At 40.3% G+C, this 10,487-nt stretch overlaps 1 long non-coding RNA gene and 2 other non-coding genes across 4 annotated transcripts in view; 1 reads left to right on the forward strand and 2 right to left on the reverse strand.

Moving 5' to 3' along the window:
- LOC147757320 (uncharacterized) overlaps positions 1-10,487 on the forward strand; it is a 34,473-nt gene that overhangs the window by 18,302 nt on the left and 5,684 nt on the right. The window contains exon 1 of one of the 2 annotated variants that reach the window (XR_015321954.1): positions 6,658-7,566. The exons of the other annotated variant lie outside the window; for it this stretch is intronic. This is a non-coding gene — a long non-coding RNA (uncharacterized LOC147757320). Of the gene's footprint in view, positions 1-6,657; positions 7,567-10,487 lie in introns of those variants that run through there. 2 annotated transcript variants of the gene reach the window in all.
- On the reverse strand, positions 5,265-5,336 carry TRNAQ-UUG (transfer RNA glutamine (anticodon UUG)). Its single transcript has one exon. It is a non-coding gene; the product is annotated as a tRNA-Gln (tRNA).
- On the reverse strand, positions 5,613-5,684 carry TRNAQ-UUG (transfer RNA glutamine (anticodon UUG)). The gene has a single exon. It is a non-coding gene; the product is annotated as a tRNA-Gln (tRNA).

Consider the following 10,487-nt stretch of genomic DNA (forward strand, 5'->3'; position numbering starts at 1 on the left):
CTGCCACCAGGAAAAACAGCATCATGTAGCGACGCAAAAATGGGACAAGCCGAATTTAAAAAATAATAGAGCAGGTAAAAATTTATATATTATATACGGTCACCTGAAAGTCTCTGGACAGTTGAAAAGTCTGTGTGCTTGGCCAATCGTCCGCTGTATATACAGAGTGTGGAACTTTTTGCTTACGCTTTGTTTTTGAAGCTGTATCTAAATAAAAAACAATTATTTCAACGATTTCTTGACAGGTGCTAGAATTGTTACACCCTAACGGACGTTTTTCGTTAGCCTCTCACCGCGATTACAGCTTCGACCTCGCCCTAAGCCATTCGCAGGCCTGATTCAAATGTTTTCGTTGTAATTCTGAGAACGTATTTTTGATAGCTCTAGTTGAAGACTTGTGCAATAACGTTCTATCCTATCCATAGTTACACAGTTTATAGAATATAGAAATGGGATCATTTAGTAACGCGTTTGCTTCACCCGAAATCACGCTCAGAACATAAGTTTCGGTAAAAAATTGTTTGTACCCACAATAGGCATGTCCTTTATGTATTGCCTTCCAATTCTTCATAATTTATTTTTGCTTCGAAGATAGACAATTTCTCATTAAGGCGAAATAAAAAAACGAGCTGCTGTTTCATCTGCACGAAAACTGAATAGCAAACAATACTAGTTAAATATCTTGGTTTTATAGTATCCGTCTCAATTTTATGACATATAATGTATACTTCACTCCGATGCACAACAATCCGATGTATCGTACGCTCACTTACATCAAATTTCTTCCTGCACTCTGATTGAAACAGAAAGATGAGCTTGCCTTATTATCTTCCTGTCGTGGACTTTTCAGGGGCGTTGTGCTGGAACGTGCACGCAGCAAACGTCAAACCGCCCGCCAAAGTTCATCCCAATTTATATACATACATATACATATCGGCACTAATCTGCTAAGCGATCAGGATACCTGGTTTGGAAAAGGGGTAGGGAGGTATCTCATGTATAGAATGAACATGGCATGCACACGTCATGATACATCGTGCTAACCATATGCGTCAATGGCATTTTCAGTCTGTGTAAATGCGTATGGTTGTAGTAGTCCTACTAGTATGCTATGCTATGACGCGGTCAGTGAAGTTAGTGACCAACTATGGAGTGGGTATTACGAGGCCGTATCTAATTTACTAATAACTATCTAAACTTGCACGAGGTCAAACAGTGAATTCTTTTTCTCACGACAAACTTTTCGTGGCTAGTCACGGGTCGATACCCTAATACAGGCTGCATATTGTAACATGTCTGCGTAGACATAGACTCCGGCTTAGAATATCACTAAAAATTAGTTCAGAGTATCGGCTGACGAACGGACAGCGCCATTTCTGTGAAAGCGAGCGATGCATGTATGCGTAGATGAGGCCATCGAAGTAAACTTTTCGAGTTGCAGTGATTTCAACATTTGATAGATCAAACAACGGCTTATTGTGCAATTGAACCGACCTAAAGAAGCTTTTTTCCAAGTGGTATTCTAGAGCTTCAGCTGGCGTGTTTTCTATACGAAATAACTTTATCAGAGCACTGATATATCGGTCTAGCTGTTATAGTGAGAAACCACTGATTAGCATATACCCTAGATAACGATTAGGCTATTTTCAAGAAGGCAGTTCTATTCCTAGCAGCTGACTGTTAGTGTTTGAAAGAGTTGAAACTGTCGTGACAGGTCTTTGCAGCCTGCACAGCTTCGAAATAGTTTATTTCTTTATTTATCCTCTACGCATTTCAATAAATTAAATCATCTTATTGCTGTTGTAATTCGAAGTGAGCCTTTTGAACCGCTGTTCTGCCGAACTTGCTGAGCGATTTCTAAGAGAAACTATTACAAGACTTACTCTAACGTAGATTGCTCCTCTTATTTAGCGTTAACAAACATCAACGAGGTACCTTAATGTGCTGTCATACTGCCATGGTTCGTTTGTTTAAAAACAACATCGATGAAAAGCTGCGTTCTTTGCATTTAAGATCATTTTCTTTTACAATCTGTTACTATTCTAAAGACATAGCTGCTTTTTTAAGATGAGCGACCCTAGATGATCGGTCAGTATTCGTCGATAGTTAAATTTTGTCCTTTTAGCCTTACAGCTTCCCGCCTAATCGAAAAATTGAGTATTATGACACGTGTACGGCCATGGCCTTGATACAATCACGCTACGAAGGACACAGTACAAATAAATAAGATCTTAGGCCAATGTTAGTAGGCGATTCTTTTTTGAGAAAGGGTGAATTGTAAACTGCGCCATAGCAAATTCTGTCTTAGTTTCAGGAACTTCCTAGTTCGTGCTGTTTTTTGTTCCATTCCAGAATTCAATGGCGTGTGTAGCAACCTTTGCTACATGCCAGTTTGTACGACAGCTGTATCACTGTTCGTCAATAAAGAAAGCACTTAAGAAATTTCAGCGTGGTAGCTTGTTTATATAACAACATTTGAGACCTTTTTTTTTATTTGTTTTCGCAGTCTGTCGAAAAGCATTAGGTAGACAGCGTTACTCCAATTTGATTCTGCTCCATGCCAAGTGAAATATATATCTACGCTCTTGAGAGGTCATAGCATCATTCATGGTCATTGTCAGTCGCTCTCTCTATGTTCTCCGAATTATATCCACTGTCTCATTTGTCATGATCCGTTAACGGGACCAATTCAAAATGTACAAGTACCGCCTACACGGCATACTTCAATAGGCTGTTTACCCAAAAAGGCGGAGGTTAGGTACAGTCTACATATGTATTTATTACGACCTTTTACTACGCCGTTTGCATTCACCTCATTCTTCGACCCGTTTGCCTACCCCATTTTCCAATATTTAGCCGTACGAGACTGAGAGCAGGATTGTCTGGGGTGACCCATTGACTTGCCCTCATTGGTGTTGCGGGTAGGCTCAATGTCATCGTATGTCTTAGAACTAAGCTGGAGTGCAGCCATCGAATACGAATATTTGTAGTAGCAGTAAAGGGAGTAATCAGTCAGCGTGTACTGCCGTTGCATAATAACGGCAAAGGGGTTGCATGCTGCTCGGATTTCACAATCTCTCCTCGAGGGGAGCATGTTTTCCTCATGATTTCTAACCAACTAACTAGTTAGGCGGTCCATGCAGCAGGCAGTGTTTCCCTGCGTTGACGCCGCAACTTTGCCGTACTGCCACCTCTGGTACCGTTGGTAACGCCCGAACCGCACAAATATCTGAATACGAGCTTTATATACCCACAATGTGTGCAGAGCAGAAGCCCTCTGCTATTGCACAAAAGGCTACACACTCACACAGACACGGACGAATGCACAACAATGCGAAACACAAACAAAAACCTTCATCCCCAAAGGACGAGAGACGCTTATGATCAGGCCATACGCTGCGAGTCTGCTAATTTGGCAGGAAGGCAAGAAACCTGACAGCTAGAACGAGCGATCGCCGGCAGACTCGAAGTGTGCGACCTGAACAGGCTCACTGTTGATTACAATTAGGTTCATCCTAGTCGGTCAATAGAGGGCGCAAGAAACATAGGAGTTCACTGGCTGCAACGCCCTACACATAAAACGATGCAATGCAGAGACTTCAGGACAAATCCATTGAAGAGGGGTTAATGGGGAAAAGACTGTATTTTTCGATGGATCTATATGCAACAAATGTGGTGGTGCACGCCGTCTGTTGAGTGGCCGATGGAATAGCCCAAATCGTCCTTACCGACCCACTAAAGCGCCAATCACGGGTGGAGTCACTTAGAAATGAGACAAGTCACATATTGCTCGTTCCACAAAAAACACATAAGAAAAGGACGATAGGAACGGACGTGCGAGTGGACAGCACAACCGAGGTAGTCAGGTTTTCATGAGGGAAGAGTTTGTTTGATTAGCAAAGCACTTTTGCTGTGTCGTAGTTGGCAGGAAGAAAGGCGTGCAGAGCCTTGTCGAAGGAATATTAATGTATGGTGTTATCTGCTACGTAGAGCTTTTCAGAGTTACACAAAATACTTTTATAGTATCATAAGAACACACTGGATATAGACTTGATGTCTGATTGCTTGGCTTGTATTTTCTTTGCTAATACAAAAGAAAGTATCAGTTATTTACATATGTTTGCTGTTTTATAGATAGCATTTACATGAGACTAGGTTCAGATATGTACATTTTATGTGATTCACGGCTGAAAACGTAAATAAATGTGGTAGATTTAAATTAACTAGCAGTCTAATTGGAACATAAAACGTATTTTGTCAGCAAAAAATTAAGGTTTGATGAAAATAAAACGAGCCGCTTCATATAGTGTCGCAGAGTACAAGCATACCCATACTTATGCTACTTGGTTTCTCTTACATTTCAGTTTTGGACGTTGTCTTAGCTCTGCTAGCTAAACCAGGCAAATGCGACGCGATCCTATTTCTTAAAATTTTCTTCGGGTTAACCTTATTGAATCGATCCGTTCCGACTCTTGTTTTTTTGTCTACCTCTTACTAATACTCCAATTGTTTTTGGCTTATTAGACTTTCGATGCCGAAGGCCAGTATTACTGCACAAAGCCACAGCGGTCTAAAAACGCTTGAAGTTATTGTTTTAATTCCCTTCTAAGAGGCAGAACAGTACAATTTGGCTAACTATTTGGCTCTTTGCTTTTGTACTGCACCGTACGGGTACTTCACTCCCATTGACGTATTTGCGTTCAGCAGTGAATGAAACGGTCGGCGGAATGCTTTCGTGATCTCACCTTTAAATGCAATTCAATGAAAATAAGCTGTTACACCCAGAAAAGCAGGTCACTTGGAAAGCTCCTTCGTTGGTTTCCGTACGTTTCCAATCTCTGAACATTAAAAGAGTGCTCAGTGATATAAAAAGTGGTTCGACCTTCTGGATATTCATATGAGCAGCGGTCTTAATTCATGGCACAATATTGTTTCGTTTTAGGAATTAGCCGTCTGACGCACTACTCGACGCCAATATTGGACCTGAAACTCGAAACGCTCATATCATCATGTACTGCTATTTTTTCTCTACTCGACCGAGATGTTTATAAAAGTATCTCATTTTCACCGTATCCAGGTGTTATGTACCCTGTATGTATGACATAATCAACGCATTCCTTCAGGCGAATCGTCATAGGCCATTCAGGTAATTACCATGGTATCAGCTCTTGCGTTTGTTGTCTCCGATGGTATCAAGTGGTAAATGTCTATGTTTGCTGTATCGTTGGCACGCTAACGATATCACGCATGGCACAAAATTTTTAAGGTTCTACCGAGATTCGAACTCGGATCGCTGGATTCAAAGTCCAGAGTGCTAACCATTACACCATAGAACCACGTTGTGCTACACCCACAATTAAAGGGGTGGTGGCCATATATTATAGCTATTTGCACGGTACGGTCTTACTCTGTTTTGAGTTCTACGTAGGACATCGCCGTTAGAGATTTTAGAAAACGACTAGCTCCCAGCACGAAACGAATTGTGTTTATGTCCACATTCGAACCTATGCTATTACGTGCCTTTAAAATTAAGGTCCTTAGGACGACGAAGTAAAGCGTTACGGTTTTTACCTGCCATGTGTACAAAATAAGCTCTGCGGTAAGTTCTATAAAGGTTCCACCGAGATTCGAACTCGGATCGCTGGATTCAAAGTCCAGAGTGCTAACCGTTACACCATGGAGCCACAATTATCCACAATCGCTGGCCTTACCTAGACCACAACGTGTCACTGTCCCATGACCTGTCACGGTACTTGCTTGCTACGATATAGGTATACGCTACATGCAGCACAGTAGGGTATTTTAAGTTTCCACCGAGATTTGCATTCGAAACACTGGATTCAGAGTCCATTATACCATAGAACCTTCAATCATTAAAACACGAATCACGAACGCCCTGCTGGGTTGGATCCGTGTCTTACCAGTAGACCATATCGGATTAGTTTGTAACCACAATTAACCGGATAACAACACCTACCGTTTTCAATTATGTTTCGCTTTGTTAAAGCCACAACACGTTTCGGCAGCTCCTGTTCAAGACTGACTAAAAAATTTGATGTCAAACTTCTTAAAATATCTACGTATCAATATGTGTAATTTTATCGTGGTATTCCTAAATTAATTTGTGTACAAATATAATTTTCCTAAATATGTATTCAAGTAACAATGCCTAATATATAAATTTCATTTTGTTTAGTTGTTTTAGTTCTCAAGAAAAGTACTCTTCGTTTAAACATACCACTACCGAGTAAGTCTTTCTTGTTTTTAATATCGTTTGTGTTTTTACAACCAAATCAAAGTATTATACACAGGAATTAGGCTGACAACTTTTGCGTTATTAACGTGAACAAGTCTGATCTTCTTCGTTATTATATCGACTACACATTGCCAACAATAGTCCGTCTAATGCTTCGACAATCGATACAGGAAAACACGTTTAAGTTAACATAGACTTATTTCTCTTACCTTCGGAATAGCTTTAAGTTAACGAAGTTCCATGTTGACGACCGTTAACACAGATCAGTGTCACCAGTCGTGATGTTAGTCGTATTTTTTGTATATGTATATATATATATATATAGTCGTAGGAGCCTTCCATGCACAACGATGTACAGTCTGCTAAATTTGTGTTTCGGCTTCTCCAATGTGAAGAAGATTGATCGCTGTAAGCTCATAGCAGATGGTTTCACCCTCGATGGAATTTTACCACCACCTGGCGTGTGTTTCTCGTGAACCATCGATTATGACGGCACGGACTTGAGTGTTTGTTGCGTAACCTTCTCCCATATCCTTTAGCTCTCCAGGTTGTCTTCTTTGAGCCAGGAATAGGTGACGGAGCAGAGGCCTGGGGGTTGCTTGTGAGGAACGAAGAAGAACAATTGTAACACTGTCATCTTGAATTGACAGCGTTCTTGGCCCCGACGCTCGACGACCAAGACGACGATATGTAATTAAAGATTCAGAAAAAAAAAAGGTTCTGGCCCTCGGTGACTGTTTTGTGTAGCAGACAAAGCGAAACATCGAAATTATCGAAAAACTTAATTGTACAACTCCGCTGATCTACGAGGAAGTTCATCAGTCCTTCCGTCGATCTGACCCAATCCGTAAGAGTGAGTGAACCATCGCGTGAGGTGCACGCATCATTCGATCTTATCTGAGATTTGACTGTCAAGATGAGTCTCGGACCTCAAACATACACTGTAGCACACAGATACCCTGCAGTGGTGAAATAATCTGAGCTGCCTATAGCCTGAACGTAGGTTCTACTACACTTCGGATCGTTCTTTGCGTAGAAGCAGTTTACGAGAAAAGATGGATGGATGAACCGATCGGAAAGAAGGAAGGACCGTAGAGCATATTATCGAAGTCGAGTTATAATGACATAGAGCTATTGAGAGCAATCCAGCAGATTGTGCCGTACGGCTACAATGCTAATTCAGAAAATTACGTAGGAGAAAACGGGTTACGACAATAAGAACTCCTTGCAAGCAATTAACCGTGAGGTATAGCGGACATATTGGAATGAACAATACGAAACTGGATACGATTAAGACGGAAGCAGCAAGCGTAAGTATAATTTTTAAAACTACATATTTAGATATAGGTTTCTGTAAAATAGCAATTTTCTACGCTATGATTGAGAACAAGATAGCGTATTTCAAAACAAAGTCCATACTATTATTTAAAGTTGTATTAGCATTTCCCTCGGTAAGTTGTTTGGTCATTGAGTTGGTCATAATTAGTTAATTGTACGTTTCACATTGCCTTTTTTGTATGGTTACGTTTTTCTCCATTTACACAGAAACGCTTCGGCTAGTTTTCGAATGTCCCTGCTACGCGGGACAGACTTTTGTTAAACCAGGGTAGTCATCCCTTTACGTCCGTTCACGTCTGAAGGGTAATACGTGAGACTCAAACTCGGAGGCGTAAGTGATGACTCCATCCTAGTTGAATTTTTTCTTTCAGTTACTTTGATGACTACTGGCAGAAATTACTTGGACGTTCTATGATTGCGTTGTTGTTAGCTTTTAATTACAAATTGCGAATGAAATTCATCAAATTGGGTAGAAGCCATTACTGCATCTTAATGAGTACTCTATATATATACTACATTTTTGTTATAACAAGGCAAAGAATATTAGTACCAGCAACAGCCACAATCATTTGCTGCACGCACCTGTAATAGCAAACAAGAAAGGACACAATTTAGGCAGTTTCCTTCTACGTTGATTTTGTAAAACAATTTGTCCCTTGAGTGTGGTAGCAGTAGTAATAGTTGTAGCCCTGTGTTGAGGCTTACAAAAAAGGTCTGAAGCAGAAATTAATATGGCGGCTTGAGTTTTTCTGTGTCAGTTAGACGCACAAATGCGAATGTAATCCTTATCCTATCTATGAATTGTTACGGGACCTCAAAATTACCTAGCTATACTAAAGATACGCGTAGCTCCTTAATGTCATTCTTACGTCTGTAAGATGAGCTGCGTAATGGACTGGGAACAATGAAGGTTTGTGGTTGATTCGTGTGGGAGACCAAAGGAATACTTGAACAAACAGGGTTGTGGCTATACCAAATACCTCATCTATAGATGATAGCCTGAGATATTAATAAGTGTATTCGCTTCATAGTTGCGCAAGCGTTGAAGATTTTCATCCACCAACCGACTTTCATGTCCCAATTCCGTTCCCTACCTGTCAGGTGTTCTATTTTCTGTATTACACGATATGCTGAAACGCGGGTAGTTGGATAGCGCCACATGGTTGTTTTTAATACCGAGCTCGAAATAGTGGAAAGTGCAGTGTCGACGCGTTGAAAGTAGCACAAAAATATTGAAAATAAGGGTGAATGTCCTGTCGAGTGGAGAGAGTAGGTAACGGCCCCATCATGGCCCGGTGGCATGGATACGGGGCTCTCGCTCATGACACTTCGGTTCGTCTCCCCGTACTTCTACGTTTGGTGACGCAGCGGTAAATTTAGGTGATCAAATGTCCATAGGAGGTTTTACTTTTTTTATTATGAACTGTACAGCGAAATGACCCATAAAAGCACCTATTTTTACTGAGACTAACAAGGAGACTATATATAGATCTACGACAAATGCATATGTACATATCACGCGAGTCAGAACAGAGCCTATATTAGCTTAGCTGACAAGACTACCTTATGCCTAGTACAATGTTAATGATCGGTTCATTAATACAGAAAGTGGTCCTTAAAGAAATGACCATTCCGCGCCACAATTTGAACTCTTCTTCGCTCAGCAATCGGTTTGTCATAGGTGTAAATTACCAATTTCAAATTCGAACATTCTTGCCTGGATCGTCTATGCCTTGTCTTGTTCCTCGTTCCTTTCATAAAATGTGCACTACATATAATAACAACAACCTCATAGTAAAAAAATATATATATAAAAAATAATAAAATATGTATAGTAGATTTTTGACTGAGGATTTGGTGATAGCAAAAAGCCGCTCAGCCGAATTTGGGTTAGCGTCCTGCAGTTATTTTAAGGACTCTCTCGAGTCCCCGCTTCGCCAGCGCGAACTGTGCGCGCTGTAGGAGAACAACATCAACATTTAAATTGTATCTTTTATATTATATATCATTTTATAAAATGAAATTTATATTTCATTATATGCAGAAACGTATGAATGACTGTTTTCCAAGACAATGTGCTTATACGTACGCAGACAACATGCATAATAACCTAGTAGACCGACCTCTATTTAATTAAGGCTCGTTTAGAATTTAGGCTAAGATTTGACGCTTGCTAGTTACTAATATGATGAAGATTATCATTTACGAATGTCATTTACCCTGGCTGATTCACCTCGTAGCTATCTCAAAGTAGTAATAAATTATACAAACTATTGTTCACAAGAACATAATCAATCATACCGCATAATGCCTTGAATGCCCCCCACAGAAGTTAGCTAAAATGCAATTGATATTTTGGCTATTTCTTTTTAAGGGCATATTATATTAAAATATTACTATGATTCCTAAGTGATGTCACAGAAATTCAATATACTGAGAACGTGGAAGTCGGCAATAGATTTGTACGACAAGAACTGATAGTTAAACAGGACTTATCGCATACATTATATTAAGTTGTTCGTGCAGCATAGACTAGTAGTTGAGATATGTAGGGCTTATCCACGACACCCAGCGACTGAAACAGAGGTCTCACGGCAGAATCTAGCGATTCAAGCTCATATCTCAATGGAACTTTCTGCTGTAGGGCCAGCTGGCCTATTCTTGACGTTCTAATCAAGGTATTCATTTGGATGGCCTCTCTTCATATACGTCAGAAGTCGGCCATAGAGATAAAAGCGGTGACAGATTTTAGGCGAAGGCTATGTATCCACAAGCCACATGGATCCGTAGGCCACATATACATAACGGAGTTTTAGCGGCTAGACTACTGACAAAGAAGTTCGTTTCCAAAAAAAGTGTGACAAGCTGAAGTTCGAGAAATCTACTATATATA

This window comes from Varroa destructor, unplaced genomic scaffold (genome assembly GCF_002443255.2).
Source record: "Varroa destructor unplaced genomic scaffold, Vdes_3.0 BEIS01000002.1, whole genome shotgun sequence".
NCBI classification, from domain to species: Eukaryota; Metazoa; Arthropoda; class Arachnida; order Mesostigmata; family Varroidae; genus Varroa; species Varroa destructor.